Genomic DNA, 16343 nt, shown 5'->3' with positions numbered 1-16343 from the left:
ACTACAGAAAGGAACCATTTGGTTGGTAACACAGTTATTGTGAGATTAATCCATATTCAATGTGAGATAAAGACAAAATATATAGTTTACCCATCAACCTTGCAGCAAAATTCCTATTACACACCTCTCCTTCATAGGAAACCTTTTACACACTCAACCTTTCAGACCACCCTCCCCCTCATCTTCTTCCCCAAATAGAATTTTTGAAAGAACATAGAATTTTAGATCTAAAATTGAGAGATTTTTGTTGGTTTATTATCCAACTATTGTGAAATCATTTATTTGTGTTAGATTTAAAAGATTTAACAGTAGTATTGAAGGTTTGGTGAAAAAATCTAGAATCCGTCATTGTTGGGGTATCGAAAAAAGCTTGAAAATTTAATTGGGTCTTGTTGAACATTGGGTTGTTGAACTCAATTTGTTGCTCGATTATTTTTTGCTAGTTATTTAGATAATGTGGTTGAATTTTGGTATTGTTGGAAACTTTCTCACAAACAACCATGGTGGCAGCAACAATGTTGCTTAAAATAGAAAATGGGAAGATGAAAAAGATGGGTTTTAATTTTAATTTCTAGTAATATTTTTTTTCTTTTTTAAAGTCAATGACACGTGTCACGACCTTATTAGGGCGTGACTTTCACGTTATCTGAAAAATTGATCAAGCACAAAAGTGGTGTGTCTTAGGCACACTTTTGAAAGGTTGAGTGTGTGAAAGGTTTTCCATGAACGAGGGGTGTGTAACAGGGATTTCGCTGCAAGGTCAATGGGTAAACTATGTATTTTGTCTAAGATAAATAATACAAAAATTGTAAGATAAAATTTATTCCGATATTAGCTTATACTCATAATCAAATATTAGTGATAAATATAAACCCAAATTTTATATCGAAATTAGTATTTTGATCCTGATAACAAAACGACCCCTAAGGACAATGTGTGTCTAAGCAAGTGTAACATTGTTTACAAGAAATTTTGAGATTTGTACTTTTTTATTGTCACGCCGCAGGCCTGGGTGAGGCGTACCGACACCCGGTGCCTTAACTTGACTAAGCAAACAAACTTGTCATATCTCTTATAACAATTATATAAACCTAGAACATCTATAAAGAAAAGATAACAACATGCTTCTATAAAGAGCTACATGTATATAACAAAAATTGAGGGTCTAAATATAAAAGACTGAAACATAAATCATCTGAAAAACTAAGTAGTAGCTTCTATGCATATATGAAAGCCTCAACATATGCCTATGAAGCCTCTAGTATAGTCTAAAACTAGAAGTGTCGGAACAGGACCCCGACCTACCCAAAATATCTGTATACATAACAAAACTCTAAACTCGACCCTAGGTAGTAAGTGAGGCTCACCAACTGTAGTTGAAGTGTAGCAACTGCCTAGCGGGGAGGTTTGTCAACCTGTGCATCTGAACCTGCAGTGAATTCAATGCCCCCCGATAAAAGGGATGTGAGTGCAAATAGAATTGTACTAGTATATATAAGGAAGACAAAATAACATATGACAGTACTAGTACTGAAGCTCAAAAAAGAGATAGATGCAGCATAATCAAATGAATACAGGGGGAGGGGCTAGGAAATACCTTATAGAAACACATGTCAAGTCCTGCTGTTATTATATCATATACGTCTTATGGATTTTCAATGAAGCACTTGGGAACATGTTATTTTAGAGCATTTAGGTCTTTGTAAATTACACATGTTCTTAAGTCTTTGCAATTAATATTACACATGAGCAAGTGAGCCACAATTAGGGCATATAATACATAAGCAAGTGATTAAACCGCTAGGGCCTGGTGCACGAGATCACATGAACTAATTAAGTCGCAAAGGCCTTGTGCACGGGATCACATGAACTGACTAAGCCACAAAGGCCTCGTGTTATGCATTTGGATTAGTTGTATCAAGTAGCACATGAGCAAATAATTAACATTCTTGGGATAACATTTCATTATGGAAGTCATTACGCATGATTTAATATGATTGACATTCTTTGGGTAAGCGATTAATTTAGTACATGTGACATGAATATCTCAAATAATACTATAGATCATATAGGATCACAAATGAAGGCTCGACAGAGTAGGAACTATAACATGTGAGAGATTGTGTACTCCTGTCCATAGAGCATGTAATGTATCAATATGCACATGACTGCCATGCACTTATGCGTATCACCAGACCGTCCATAGGAATGTAATGTATGAATATTACATGGCTACCATGCACCAATGCGTTTCATCGGACCATCCATAGGGTATATAATGTATGAATATGCAAGTGACCATTTCCGTATCATGCACATATATGGGTACCTCGATAGCATTCTTGGACTCTGTTTATTAACTTATGGAAGCATCACACATAACCAGATAAAGTCTTTAGCTTATGGAGCTGGTTCATCAGATATATTTACGACATTGTGGATTACTCTCATGTAAAAACCCTGATATTCTCTGCTAGACCAGAAGTTCTATGAGATCATCTAAAAGCTCTCTATGATAAGAACAATAGCATATGAAAGGGGCAAGTGAACATCAGATATACGAATAAAAGACCCATGACTTCTCGTCCTATAGAACCTGATCATATAAGAAGGGAAAGGAAACACATGATAGGATTTCCTGTCAAAGGAGATGAATACAATATAAACATATGTGGTTACTGTTCTATATTCTATGCTCGATACTTTCGGAGCTTGTACTCTAGTCCTCTGAGCAATCTTATTCTCATGAAAGGCTCAAAATGGCTATGTTAACGTGATCTATCTTAAAGGATGCCCTATAACCCAATAATAGTAATTTGGATATTGTCGACAACATCTGACCTACTTTACGATCTATAACCCATCAACAATCCACTGAAAGCTAGACATAGATTCAACTTAAGTAATAATCTGTAACCCAATAACGGTAATTCAGAAACTATCATCGTAAGTCATCTTAAGTAGGGATTATCCATCCCCCCCCCCCCCCCCAACAACGACCGGAAAACTACCAATATAATTCATCTTAAGCAACCTTCTATAATCCATTATCGCTAATCCTGAAGTTATCGATATAGTTCAACTTAAGTAATAGTCTATATATATAATCCCTGGACGATACTTGGAAACCATCCTTATAACTCATCCTCGGTAGGACCTATAACACGTTGACGAACCCCTGAAGCTATTCACATGATTCATCTTACTTTATATTCTATAAACCTTTAACAATACTTTGGAAGTCATCCACATAGTTCATCTTATGTAGAATACACTAACCCCATAATGGAAAATTAGGAACTCGATCACACGTGGAACTCTATATCGCCCTATGAAAGCTTATTATGATATGACCTTCACCTGATAATATTCTGCAATTACAAGCATAAGGAGACTCTATATGATCATTACACTTTTGTAGTAGGACTCACTTATACACATATACCATTAGACGACTCAACCTAGGATGCTAAGGCTTACTTTTAGGGAACATATAAACTCTGTTACATCAGAAGCTAAATCATTTATGAGAACTCACTAATCGATATATACTAACTTTGGAACGATCTTCAATAACAAGGACAAGACGCTTATAAAGAGATTCAACTATCGTGGCATAATACATAAGGAACTTTGATGTCGGTAAGAGTGGAACAATATTTCATACGAATAGTAGGTCTATGACATTCCAAACATATCTCTCGAAAGATCTTATGCTCATGGAGAACTTGAAACGACTATTCCAATACGATTCACCTTGAATGAAATATTATAACCCCAATAGCGATAGCTCTTGGAAACTCGATCCTAAGAGTCAGATAACCACATGACATGTCTCTTATCCAACCTACGGAACCTATGACATGGGATCGATGTGTGATCATAAGCTTTAGACTTCATAACTCATATAAAGAACAATGAATGGAAGTCATGCTATAGTGGTGTAACGATCCGGCCGGGATGTTTGAGTTGGTTTTGTGAAGGTTTGAGAGTGATTAGAACACCTAATCTCATTTTGGAAGCTTAAGTTGGAATAGTTGATCAAGATTTAACTTTTGAGTAGATGACCTCGGATGGCGATTTGATGGTTCCAATAGGTTCTTATAATGATTTTGGACTTAGTGTATGTCCGAATTTGGATTTGGAGGTTCCTAGGTTGTTTTGGCTCTATTTGCCGAAAGTTTGAAGTTTGAAGGTTTGAAAAATTCATAAGTTTGACCAAGTGTTGACATTGATAATATCGGATTCGGATTGTTGTTCCGGGACTTGGAATAGATTCGTTTTGTCATTTGGAATTTATGTGCAAAGTTTGGATGTAATCCAGATTGGTTGGACTTGAATAGGGTGCTTGGTTGAAGTTTGAAAGTTCTTGAACTTAAAAGTTATGTAACTTGAGTTTTGATGTATGATTCGTGATTTTGGATATTTTTGTGATGTTTTGAGACTTGGAATAAGTTTTGGGTTAGGTATTCAGACTTGTTGGTTTGATTGGACGGGGTCCTAGGGGTATTTCGGATTGATTTCGAATCATTTTGTTGCATGTTGGTAGAATTAGTTCTGGTTTGTCGCACCTGCGGAACTTTTGGCGCAGGTGCGAGGTCGTAGAATCAGAAGGGAGGTTGCAGAAGCAGAGTTTGGCTTGGGCTTGGAAGTCCGCATGTGCGGAGGCAGATGCGTAGAAGCGCTTGCGCACCTGCGAGGTCTGCGCGAGGTGCGATACTGCAGAATCGAATAGTGTAACGGAGAAGCGAGTGGTCGGGTGTTTAGGTGAACTCGCAGATGCGAGGTTCTGACTACAGAAGCAGTGTTTTAGAAGCGACCATTATGTCCGCAGATGCAAAAATTGTTGGGCAGACTTATATTTTAAAGATTTAGCTTATTTTTCATTATTTGGAGTTTTGGAGCTCGCTAAAGGCGATTTTTGGGAGATTTTCATCATCACTTTAAGGGTAAGTATTTTTTACTTGGATTTGATTATGTATCTCAATTCCCCATAGATTTGTGCACTTGGAACATGGATTTGAAAGAGGAAAATTGGGGTTTTTGCCTACGATTAAGAGGAGGAAATTTGGGGATTTGAGAGTCTATTTGGACTTGGTTTTGGAATATAAGCACACATTTGGAATCTTGGGGTTATGGATAGTCGGGGTCTACCCTTTGACTCGGGTTTTGACCATTTAGGCCCGGGTTGACTTTTGTTGATTTTTTGGGAATAGAATAAAGATTGAAGCTTTATTGTTTGAGATTGAATCCTATAACTTTATTTGACGTTACTGAGTTATTCTTTGCTAGATTCAAGTCGTTCGGATGCCGATTCACGAGGGAAGACATTTTTGGAGTGTTCATTTTACTTGTTTAAGGTAAGCATCTTGCCTAACCTTGGTTTGAGGCATTAGTTACTTGAATTGTTGATGACGACTACGTGCTGAGGGTGACGCACATGTGGGGGATGAGCATATGTGTGTGCACTAGGTTTTATCCATGTTCGGGGTAGTTTTTAGGCTATGTTATGCCTTTTATTGAATACTATTCTTCTTGCTATCATGCTTCATATGTTTGTATCCCTTTTTCATCTTCTTGAATCATGCTAGAGATCATTTGTAGGTTAATTTCCTGTTCAAACATGATGATTGTTGTTTTGTGGCGTATTCGCCTAATTTGAGCTGTAGTAGTATACTTCGCACATGAATACACCTTAACATGTTACATCTATTAGTCCATGAGTATGTGGTTTGATAGCCATTGTTCATATACATGTATTCTTCTATATAATTTTTGTGTGATATGGACTGGATTGGCAGCACGTGAGTGGCATGTGCAGGTTGAGTTATGATAGCATGTGAGTGGTCCGTGCAGTTGTTATATTATGAAATGTAAGTTGTTCTTGCAGCATATGGATAATGATCCATCTCCCTAGGGTCATCCTCTTATGTTTCTCTCTTGACGACGTACACGTGGTATGAAAAGAGCTGATCAGTGTTTGGTTTTTGCATCTCTTCTCTATTTGCAAATACCTTGGGTGTATACATGATTTTATCGCATATCTTCTCTATGTGCTAGTTGTTTTGGAATGTATATATGCCTCTTTATGCATATGTTCTCTATATGTTGCTTTGACTGAAGGATGAAGGCACAGTACATATCTTCTCTATATGTTAACCTGTGATATTGACTTGATTATTTCTGCATATCTTCTCTATATGCAAATGTTGATGATTCATTGGTGATAGTCGCATATCTTCTATACATGTTGAGCTGTTAAACTATTATAAGACACACGTCTTCTCTATGTGCACCGATTGGTTATACCTATATTTTATGCTTAATTTGGCACTATTGTCGTGTACTTGTATATTTATGAATTGAGCAGGTTGATAGATGAGTATCATTGGTAATTCTTTCTACTACTACCTCACCGAGGTTAGTCATGATACTTACAGTGTACATGGGGTCGATTGTACTCATACTACACTATGCACTTAATTTTGTAGATTTAGGAGTTGGACCCAATCGAGCCTTGTGAGCTGAGTTGATTGTTGTGTTATGGAGACCGAGGTAGAGTTGCTTCCTGATCGCAGTCCCTGGCATCTCTTCCTATTTTTATTTACTATTTTTGTTGTTCCATACACTATTTCTGTATTTCGGACTTGTATTCGCGTTATAGATTTCATGACTTGATGTTACCAACTCTGGGGAGTTGTATTATGATTTGACATTATCTATGGTTATTTGCCTTTTAGACTTATGTATTCTGTAATTCATTAACATATTTCATTACAATTTTATGACTAGCTTTCCTAGAAAGTGGGTTTGGGGCCATCATGATCGGTAGTGGTTTTTGGTCGTAACAAGTTGGTATCAGAGTACTAGGTTGCATAGGTCTCACGAGTCATGAGCAAGTCTAGTAGAGTCTTACGGATCGGTATGGAGACATCTGTACTTATCTTCGAGAGGCTACGAGACTATTAGGAAAACTTCTCTTTCTTTCATTCTTTATCGTGCATATTTATTTATCCTAAATTTTGAATCTTTACTGCTCTTCTATTCTCTCATGATGGTGAGGATACGTTCTTATGGTACAACTAGATAGGGGCCAATACCCTAGGCTAGGGCCGCGAGAGGCTCGGGGCCAAAGCAGAGGCAGAGGCAGGGGTGGGGCACGTGTCACGGCTAGAGGCCCAGCTAGAGCAGCCACTGTGAATCCACCAATAGCTCTCGTAGAGGAGTAGATTCTTGATTATGTTGAGCCGATGGGACCAACTCAGGCTCCGAAGGTATATATTGCGACACCTAAACTTCAGGAGACTTTGGCTCAGATTTTGAGCGGGTATATGAGTTTGGCTCAGGCAGGTATGATCCCTGTTGCTCCAGCTATCTCACAGAATGGGGGAGGATCCCAGACTCCTATCACACATACACCAGAGCAGCTAGCCCTTGGTTATCAAACACCGAGGGTTCAGCATGTATAACTAGTCATCGCGGTTCAACCCAAGATTAGTCCATCCTTGACTACTGAGGAGCAGGAGAGGCTAGAGAGATTTCAGAGACTTCATCCTCCTCATTTAAGTAGAGAGCCTATTGAGGATGCACATGGTTTTCTTGATAAGTGTCATTGGATTCTACGCACTTTGGGTCTAGTGGATTCAAATGGAGTTGACTTTACTACTTTCCATTTGGTAGGACCAACATATAGGTAGTGGTAAACTTGTGAGTTGAGTAGGTCAGCTGGTGCAACACCACTTACTTGGTCTCAGTTCTCACTTCTCTTCTTGGAGAAATTTATACCATAAACTCATAGAGATGAGTTGCGCAGTGAGTTTGAGCATCTACGCTAGGAGGGCTTGATTGTGACCCAGTACAAGATGAGATTCACGGAGTTAGCTCATCATGTAGTATTTTTGGTCCCTACTAATAGGGAGAGAATCAAGAGGTTCATTGAGGGTCTTAAATATGGTAGCCGATATGGTATGGCCCGAGAGGCCGAGACTAATATGAGTTTTCACTTGGCGGTTGAGATTGCCAAACACTTAGAGCATGTTCACAAGTAAGAATGAGAGGAGCGGGAGGCCAAGAGGCCCCGTGTTTTGAGTGGTTTTGGTGGTGTCTCGTATGGATGCCAGACAAATCACAGTAGAGGTCGTCCTTTCGGACTTACTCAGGCAGCTCGTTAGATTTCTCGTGGTTTTTTAGTCAGCCACAGTTCATATAGTGCTCGCCCAGGTTAGTCATCGTTTAGTGCACTGCTAGCACAGAGTTCATACCGTGCTCCATTTGCTCAAGGTTCTACGGGCAGATATTTAGGTTCTTAGGGTCAGTCGTAGAGTCAGCAGCCTTGCAAGAGGAGGTGTTGTTTTGATTGTGGGGACTTGAGTCATCTCAAGAAGGATTTCCCCAGGCTTCTAAGTAGTGTACCACATCAGGGCACCTAGCCCATGGTTCCAACACCAGCAGCTACACTACCCGCGTAGACAACTAGGGGTAGAGCTCAATATGTTCAGGCCATCATAGAGGGGAAGGTTATTCAAGTGGAGGACATGCCCACTGTTACGCATTCCCGGCTAGATCGGAGGTAGTTACTTTAGATATCGTGATCATATGTAGTGTTTCAGTGTGCCATAAGGATGCTTCAGTAGTTTTGACCCCGGTTCCATTTATTCTTATGTGTCATCATATTTTGCTCCTTGCTTGGATATGCCTCGTGGTTACCTTGATATCCATGTTCATGTATCTACACCTATTGGTTATTCTATTATAGTAGATCGTGTATATCAGTCTTGTTTGGTTACCATTGGTGCTTATGCGACCAGGGTTGATCTTTTATTGCTCAATATGGTTGATTCTGAGGATATCTTAGGCATGGATTAGTTATATCCTTACCATGCTATTCTTGATTGTCACACTAACACCGTGACATTAGCGATGTTGGGGTTGCCAAGGTTAGAGTGGAAGGGTTCTATTGGTCACACTCCTAGTAGGGTGATTTCTTTTCTGAAGGTTCAACGAATGGTTGAGAAGGGTTGTCTGGTGTATCTTGCCTTTGTAAGAGATGTTAGTGCTGATATTCCTACTATTGAGTCAGTCCTAATAGTGAGAGAGTTTCCAAATATGTTTCTTACATAACTACCGGGCATCCCACCCAATAGGGATATTGATTTAGTTCCATGCACTCAGCCATATCTATTTCACTGCATCGCATGGCACCAGCTGAGTTGAAGGAATTGAAGGAACAATTGCAGGAGCTATTGGATAAGGGTTTTATCATGCCGAGTGTTGCACCTTTGGGTGTACCTGTTAAGACCCATATTCATGTACGTTAGATCACGCCGTAATTTAGTCGGCATAAATCCGAGAAGAGATTATCTTTGAGATGATAAGAAGTTAATCCTATTGGTCTTAAATGATACAAGGGCATATAAGAGTGGTTAACAAGTATTAGAAGTTAAACAAATCAAGAATGTTGTAAACCCGTATTTTTGGGAAAAACTAGAGGTGCTTAATATTCTCATGAGGTCGTGTTTTAAGGTATTTAAATCATATAATATTCGTATCATAAGTCTTGAAGTCAAACGAGTTATGAAACAAAAGTCGACAAAAGTTGTCACAACTTACGTTCATAATTTTACTTAAACTTTAGGTCAAATGTTACTAAGATTTTCTCCCAATTTACTTAGAATTACAAGGTGATATACCCACTAAATTGAATATCCATGAGTCTAGTTTCCAACTCATTAAGCCGTTTGTCGATACAACGTCGGAGTAGAGAGATATTCGCTTTTTCACGAGACTGAGCAAGCAGCTCTCTATGGGACCCACATAGGCGGTTGAGATATATTGATATATATGAGATGCCTTAAGCCAATTTTAACTCATTATTTTTCACTCTCTTCAGACCCTAGACACCTAAAAACTCTCTCTTAAGGTTCTCTCATGATCCAAGACCAAAACAAAGGGCAAACAACACAAATCAAGTGTTGGGAATCTTGTGGCGCTAGTAAGTTTCTTGGTCTTCTTGTTGTTGCTGATTTTTGTGTGGTTCTGGATCATATGAGAGGTTGTTTTAAGTGGTTTAAGTTCTATAAAATACTCTCTCAAGTTTTTAATATCAATCCTAGGTGATATCAAGTCTTCCAAAGTGATTCTAGTGCCGAAAAACCCGAATTGATTGCTAGTTTCGCAACCTTGTTCTTGTGGCAGCATTGGAAGGATATTTCATGGTGAAGTAAGGTGAAACTGGAGTTTTTATATCTATTTAAAGGTAAGGAACCTCTTACTCTACATGTATTTAAGATTATCCAAGTTGTGGCTAAGTCGTTGAAGCTAGAACTTGTGAGATATCTATCGAAAGGCTTGTTAGTAATGTTGTTGGTTGGTAGACTATTTTGGGAGGCTTAATATGATTATTATTGATGTTGTTTGGGGTGTTTGGTAATTTTTTAAAATTGTGGGAATTCATATAAATAGGGGAGATGTTGTCCGTTCCATCGTAAAATAGGTTGCGGTCGATATATAATAGTTACGATACTTAAACATAGTATCATTTCTCTTATTGTAGACTAAGGAGTCGTGACATTTTCATAGATTGAGGTTGAGCAGTATATACAAGGTATGTGAGGCTATCCCTTTCCTTCTTTTTCACTACTCTGATTGTAAATAATGTAATAAACGAGCTTCCAAGGATACTCTACTCTTAGTAGCTAGCAGTACTTACATTGTTTCCCTTTCTTATGGAACGATTGATATTGATGTTACTTCTCTTATTCTTATGTTATCAATGTTGTTGGTACTTCCTGATTCTTATAAAATCCATGATGAAGAGTTAGTCTTAATAACGTGTACGGAGGTTACCGACCTTACGTCACTCCGAAAGGTTTAGAATGTGATTCCAATAGTCCAACATGCATTATATATATATATATATATATATATATATATATATATATATATATATATATATATATATATATTTAACTCTACTGAGCCGTGCTATAGTCGGCCGGGTACGACACCTATTGTGCAACCACTGATCAATTGGGTTTAACCGAGCTCCACGTGGCCGGGTACGATTCTACCGAGCTTTATAATAGCCGGGTACATTTTTACTGAGCCTATTACGGCCGGGTACGATATGATGATGATGCCCACAGAGGCGTATATTTTAAAGGTATATGTATGTATATACATACATACATGCATGCATTTCATGTATGTATGTATTATGCATTTCATGTCAGTCGCCCTCAGAGGCACTCAGATGTCACATGTTGTATATTCTCTATCCTTGCTTACATTACTGTTCTTATTTATGCTTTTCTGCCTTACATGCTCAGTACTTTATTCGTACTGACGTCCCTTTTATTTGTGGACACTGCATGTCGTGCTGCAGGTCCTGATAGACAGGTAGACGCAGCTCCCCCACCACAGTAGGCTGCCCAGTTCAGCGGTTATTGGCGAGATCCCTTCTCTGGACTTGCCGTGATCTTGGTATGAACTTTTGTTATAGACATTATGGGTATGTCGGGGCCATGTTCTGGCAATATTGCAGCACTTATGTTCCTTTAGAGGCTCATAGACAGGTGTCGACTCATGTATAGTTTGGATTGCCTTGTTGGCTAATTTTTGTTGTATAGTCTTTCATGGCAGCTTGTTAGCTCGTACCTTATATATAGCTTCATGACAACTTGTTGGCCCATGTTATGTATGTTCATGCCATTATCTGTCATTGTTGGTAGTTTATGATTTATGTCTACCATTTATGTTGATCTCGTCAGCCCTTATAGATAATAAGAAAGGTTAGATAAAATGTACGTCAGTGCTCGGCAGGTATGGCTCGGGTGCCAGTCATGGCCCTCTAGTTTGGTTCGTGACAGTACCAGTATTATTTGTGAAGAAGAAGGATGGTTCCATGAGAATGTGTATTGCCTAGTTGGACAAGGTTACCATCAAGAACAAGTATCCATTTCCTTACATTGATAATTTATTTGATCAGCTTAAAGGTTCTAGGGTGTTCTCAAAGATTGACTTAAGATTGGGTTATCATCAGTTGAAGATCAGGCTTCGGACATTCCTAAGACGGCTTTCAAGACTCGTTATGGGCATTATGAGTTTTTGGGAATGTCTTTTGGTTTGACTAATGCCCCAACAACTTTCATGCAATGGATGAACAATGTGTTTCAGCCTTATTTAGATTCCTTTGTTATTGTGTTCATTGATGATATCTATATTCCCGTAGTAGGGAAGAGCACAAGCAACATTTCAGGATTGTGCTTCAAATTTTGAGGGAGAAGAAGTTGTATGCTAAGTTCTCCAAGTATGAGCTTTTGGTTAGATTTAGTGGCATTCTTGGGCCACGTGGTGTCTAGTGATGGGAAAGGTTGGATCCGAAGAAGATTGAGGCAATTCAGAGTTATCCCAAACCTTTTACCGCTATGGAGATCAGGAGTTTCTTAGGTTTGGCTAGTTATTATTGTCGGTTTGTGAAAAAATTTTCATCTATAGTGGATCTATTGACTAAATTGACTTAGAAGGGTGCTTTATTCAGATGGTCGAACGAGTGTGAGGAGAGCTTTCATAAGCTCAAGACTACTTTGACTAAGACTCTAGTTTTGGTATTACTCTCAGGATCAGGGAAGTATACTATTTATTATAATGCTTCGCGGGTTGGCCTTAGGTGTATGTTGATGCAGGACGGTAGGGTGATTACCTATGCATTGCACTAGTTGATGCCCCACGAGAGTAACAATTCGATGCGTGATTTGGAGTTGACAGCTATTGTGTACGCACTCAAGATTTGGAGGCATTGCTTATATGGCATGCCTTGTGAGGTTTACATTGATCATCGGAGTCTCCTGTATTTGTTCAAATAGAAGGATTTAAATTTGAGGCAGCAGAGATGGTTGGAGTTATTGAGGAATTATGATATGACTATTTTGTATCATCTTAGGAGGGCAAATATAGTAGCGGATGCTTTGAGAAGAAAGGCAGAGAGTATGAAGAGTTTGGCATTTATTCCAGTGGTAGAGAGGCCCTATAACGACCCGACTGGTCATTTTGATCATTTGCATTCCGTTTGGTGGTTTGAGTAGCTTCATATGGTGTAGTATGACTTGCGTGTATCACCGGTTTTGATTTTCGAGTGGTTCGGGATTGATTTGGAAGAATGATTCTCAACTAGGAAGCTTTAAGTTAGAAGAGTTGACCGAGTTTGACTTTTGTGTATTTGACCCCGGATTGGAGTTTTGAAGTTTCTGTTAGGTCCGTATGGTGATTTTGAACTTGAGTGTATGCCCGGATTTGTATTTGGATGTTTCTATAAGGTTTCAGATCTATTTGGCAAAAGTTGGCAATTTGAAGGTTTGGAAAGTTCATAGGTTTGACCGGGGGTTAAAGATGTTATCAGGTTCAGATTATGGTTCCAGGAGTTGGAATAGGTTTGTCATTTCATTTGGAACTTGTATGCAAAATTTGAGATGATCCCGAGTTGTTTAGACATGTTCGGCGTAAGTTTAGAATTTAGAAATTTAAAATAGTTCATTAAGCTTGATTTGAGGTGTGATTCGTGGTTTTAATGATATTTTGTGTGATTTGAGGCCTCGAGTAGGTTCATATTATATTTTAGGACTTGTTGGCATGACTGGACGGGGTCCAAAGGGGCTCGGGGAAGTTTCAAACGGGTTTTGGATAAATTTGGATCATCTTGGTTAATGGTGATTTTGGCAGGGATCTGGTGTGATCGCACCAATGGAACATTGGGCGCAGGTGCGGTGTCCGCAGATGCCGACGAGAGGGAGCGGAAGCAAACTGGCTGGGAGCTGAGTGTTGTGCATATGCGATATGTTTTTCGTAGATGCAGCTCCGCAGGTGCGGAAGGTTGGGCAGTGAGGGGAACTCGCAGATGCGAGCTGTTGGTCGCAGATGCGACACCGCAGAAGCGGTTAGTTTGACCGCAGATGCGAAGGAGCCTGGGCAAATCTCTTATATTCGAGGGTTGAATTATTTTATCACATTTTGAGATTTAGAGCTCGGATTTGGGCAATATTTGAGGCGACTTTCACGATTTGGATTGGGGTAAGTATTTTTTACTCAGATTTGATTATTTTGCATGATTTCATCTTTGATTTTGGCATTGGTTTGATGAATCTAAAAGAGAAATTAGGGGTTTTTGTCAAAACTTTTCTAGAGTGAATATTTGGGATTTGACCATCGACGCAGAGTCGGGATTTAAGTAAAACGAGTATTGTTGGACTTGTATTCGAATGAGTTGTTGGAATTTGTGAGTTTTGTCAGATTCCGAGGTGCGGGCCTGGGTTGACTTTTTGGTTGACTTTGAGTATTTGATTAACGATTCAACCTTTATTGTTTGGGTTTGTTACCTATGGCTTTATTTGATATTTTTGAGTAACGTTTGGCTAGTTTCGAGCCATTCAGAGGTCGATTCGTGTGGGATGGCGCTTCTAGAGTATCGAATTGGCTTGCTTGAGGTATATATCTTACCTAAACTTGGTTGAGGCACTAGTTGCATGATTTATTTGTGGTAGCTATGTGCTATGAGTGGCGCACATGTATGAGGTTAAGCCCATGTGCGTGCACCGGGGTATTATTCATGCTCGGGTAGTGCTTAGATTATGATATGCCTTGAGTTGATTGCTAAGGTCCATGCTGTGATGGTTCTTATATTTGTACCCCTATTGTGAGCTATTTGAGCCATGTTTGAGGTTACATAAAGGGTAATCTCCTGATTGAACATGATAATTGCTACTTTCGTGATGTATTTGCCTGATTTGAGCTATTATAGCACACTTTGCACATGCATACACCTTAGCATGTCACTTATACTAGTCCAGGAGAATGAAATTTGATGTTCATTAATCATGTACTTGTATTCTTGCATATCTGCTTTCTGTGTGATATGGATTGGACTGGTGGCCCATTACCACACCGGGCGGATTTGTGATATTAAGCGTGTGACCATGCCAGGCAGATTATGATATTGAGCCTATGACCATGCTAGGCGGATTGTGATATTGACACTGAGTTGTCCGTACCGGGCGAATTGTGATATTGAGCCTGTGATCACACCAGGCGAATTGGGATATTGTCAAGTGAGTTGTCCGTGTAGCACGTGAGTAGTCCGTGTAGTTGATATTATTAGCACGTGAGTTATTCGTGTAGCACGTGAGTTGTCCATGCAGATCCGAGATATTGTTATTAGCACGTGAGTTGTCTGTGCAGCACGTGAGTTGTCCGTGCAGCGTGTGGATATGGATCCATTCCCTTAGGGTCACCCTATCATGTTCCTTCTTGATGGTATACACGTGGATTATGAGAAACCGATGAGTTTCTGGTTGATATGGGCATTGGGGAGGCTGATCAGTGGTTTGGTTCCGTTATTGAGATATTGATGTGGGCCTTAGAGCCGTATTATGATTTCTATTGGATCGGGTTGCGCGCCGCAACAGATTGATACTTAGTTATTGCATTCTTTCTTTACTTGCAATTTCTTTGGCTGTGTACTTGATTTATTTGCATATTCTCCTTGTATGCTAGATTGTTGATGGAGTAGAGTACATTAAGAAAATTTGTGCGCACCAAGGTGGTTTTATCTGTGATTTCATGATTTGATCATATTATTGTTCTATACTTGTTAGAATTTATGAATTGTATAGGTGATTGGCAAGTATCATTTATAATTCTTGCTTCTATTACCTCGCCGAGATAGTTAGAATTCTTGTTGAGTACATGGGGTCAATTGTACTCATACTACACTTCTGCACCTTGTGTGCAAATCTTGGAGCTGAGATACATATGAATGGCAGGAGCTGGCATTGAAGATGTACTTGCTTTTTGTATATAGCTACCACTTGTCCTTGGTAGTTTTAGATTAGAAATCTGTTTATATATATATATATATATATATATATATATATATATATATATATATATATATATATTCCAAATTGATGTTGTATTTATTCACACCAGTTTGTAAATCTAAGTCTTAGTAGCTCATGACTTGTACTACTAATCCTTGGGTTATTATATATAAATTCAGTTATTTTACTTATTGATTCTTATTATTCTCACTTGAGTTGTATTGACTGTTATTTGGCTTACCTAGCGGGCGGGGTTAGGTGCCATCATGACTAGGTGGATTTTGGGTCGTTACAGACACTTAGCTATGGATGTTCAGGCGTTGGCTAATAGAATGGTGAGATTGGATATTTCTAAGCCTACCAGAGTTATTGTTTGTATTGTTGCACACTCGTCCTTGTTTGAGCGCATTAATGCTCGTCAGCATGATAATTCCCATTTGCTTGCCCTTAAGGACAAGGTGCAGCGATGTGGTT

Source organism: Nicotiana tomentosiformis, chromosome 7 (genome assembly GCF_000390325.3).
Source record: "Nicotiana tomentosiformis chromosome 7, ASM39032v3, whole genome shotgun sequence".
Classification (NCBI taxonomy): domain Eukaryota; kingdom Viridiplantae; phylum Streptophyta; class Magnoliopsida; order Solanales; family Solanaceae; genus Nicotiana; species Nicotiana tomentosiformis.
The sequence above is the reverse complement of the archived record's forward strand: the minus strand, read 5'-3'. Positions refer to the sequence as shown.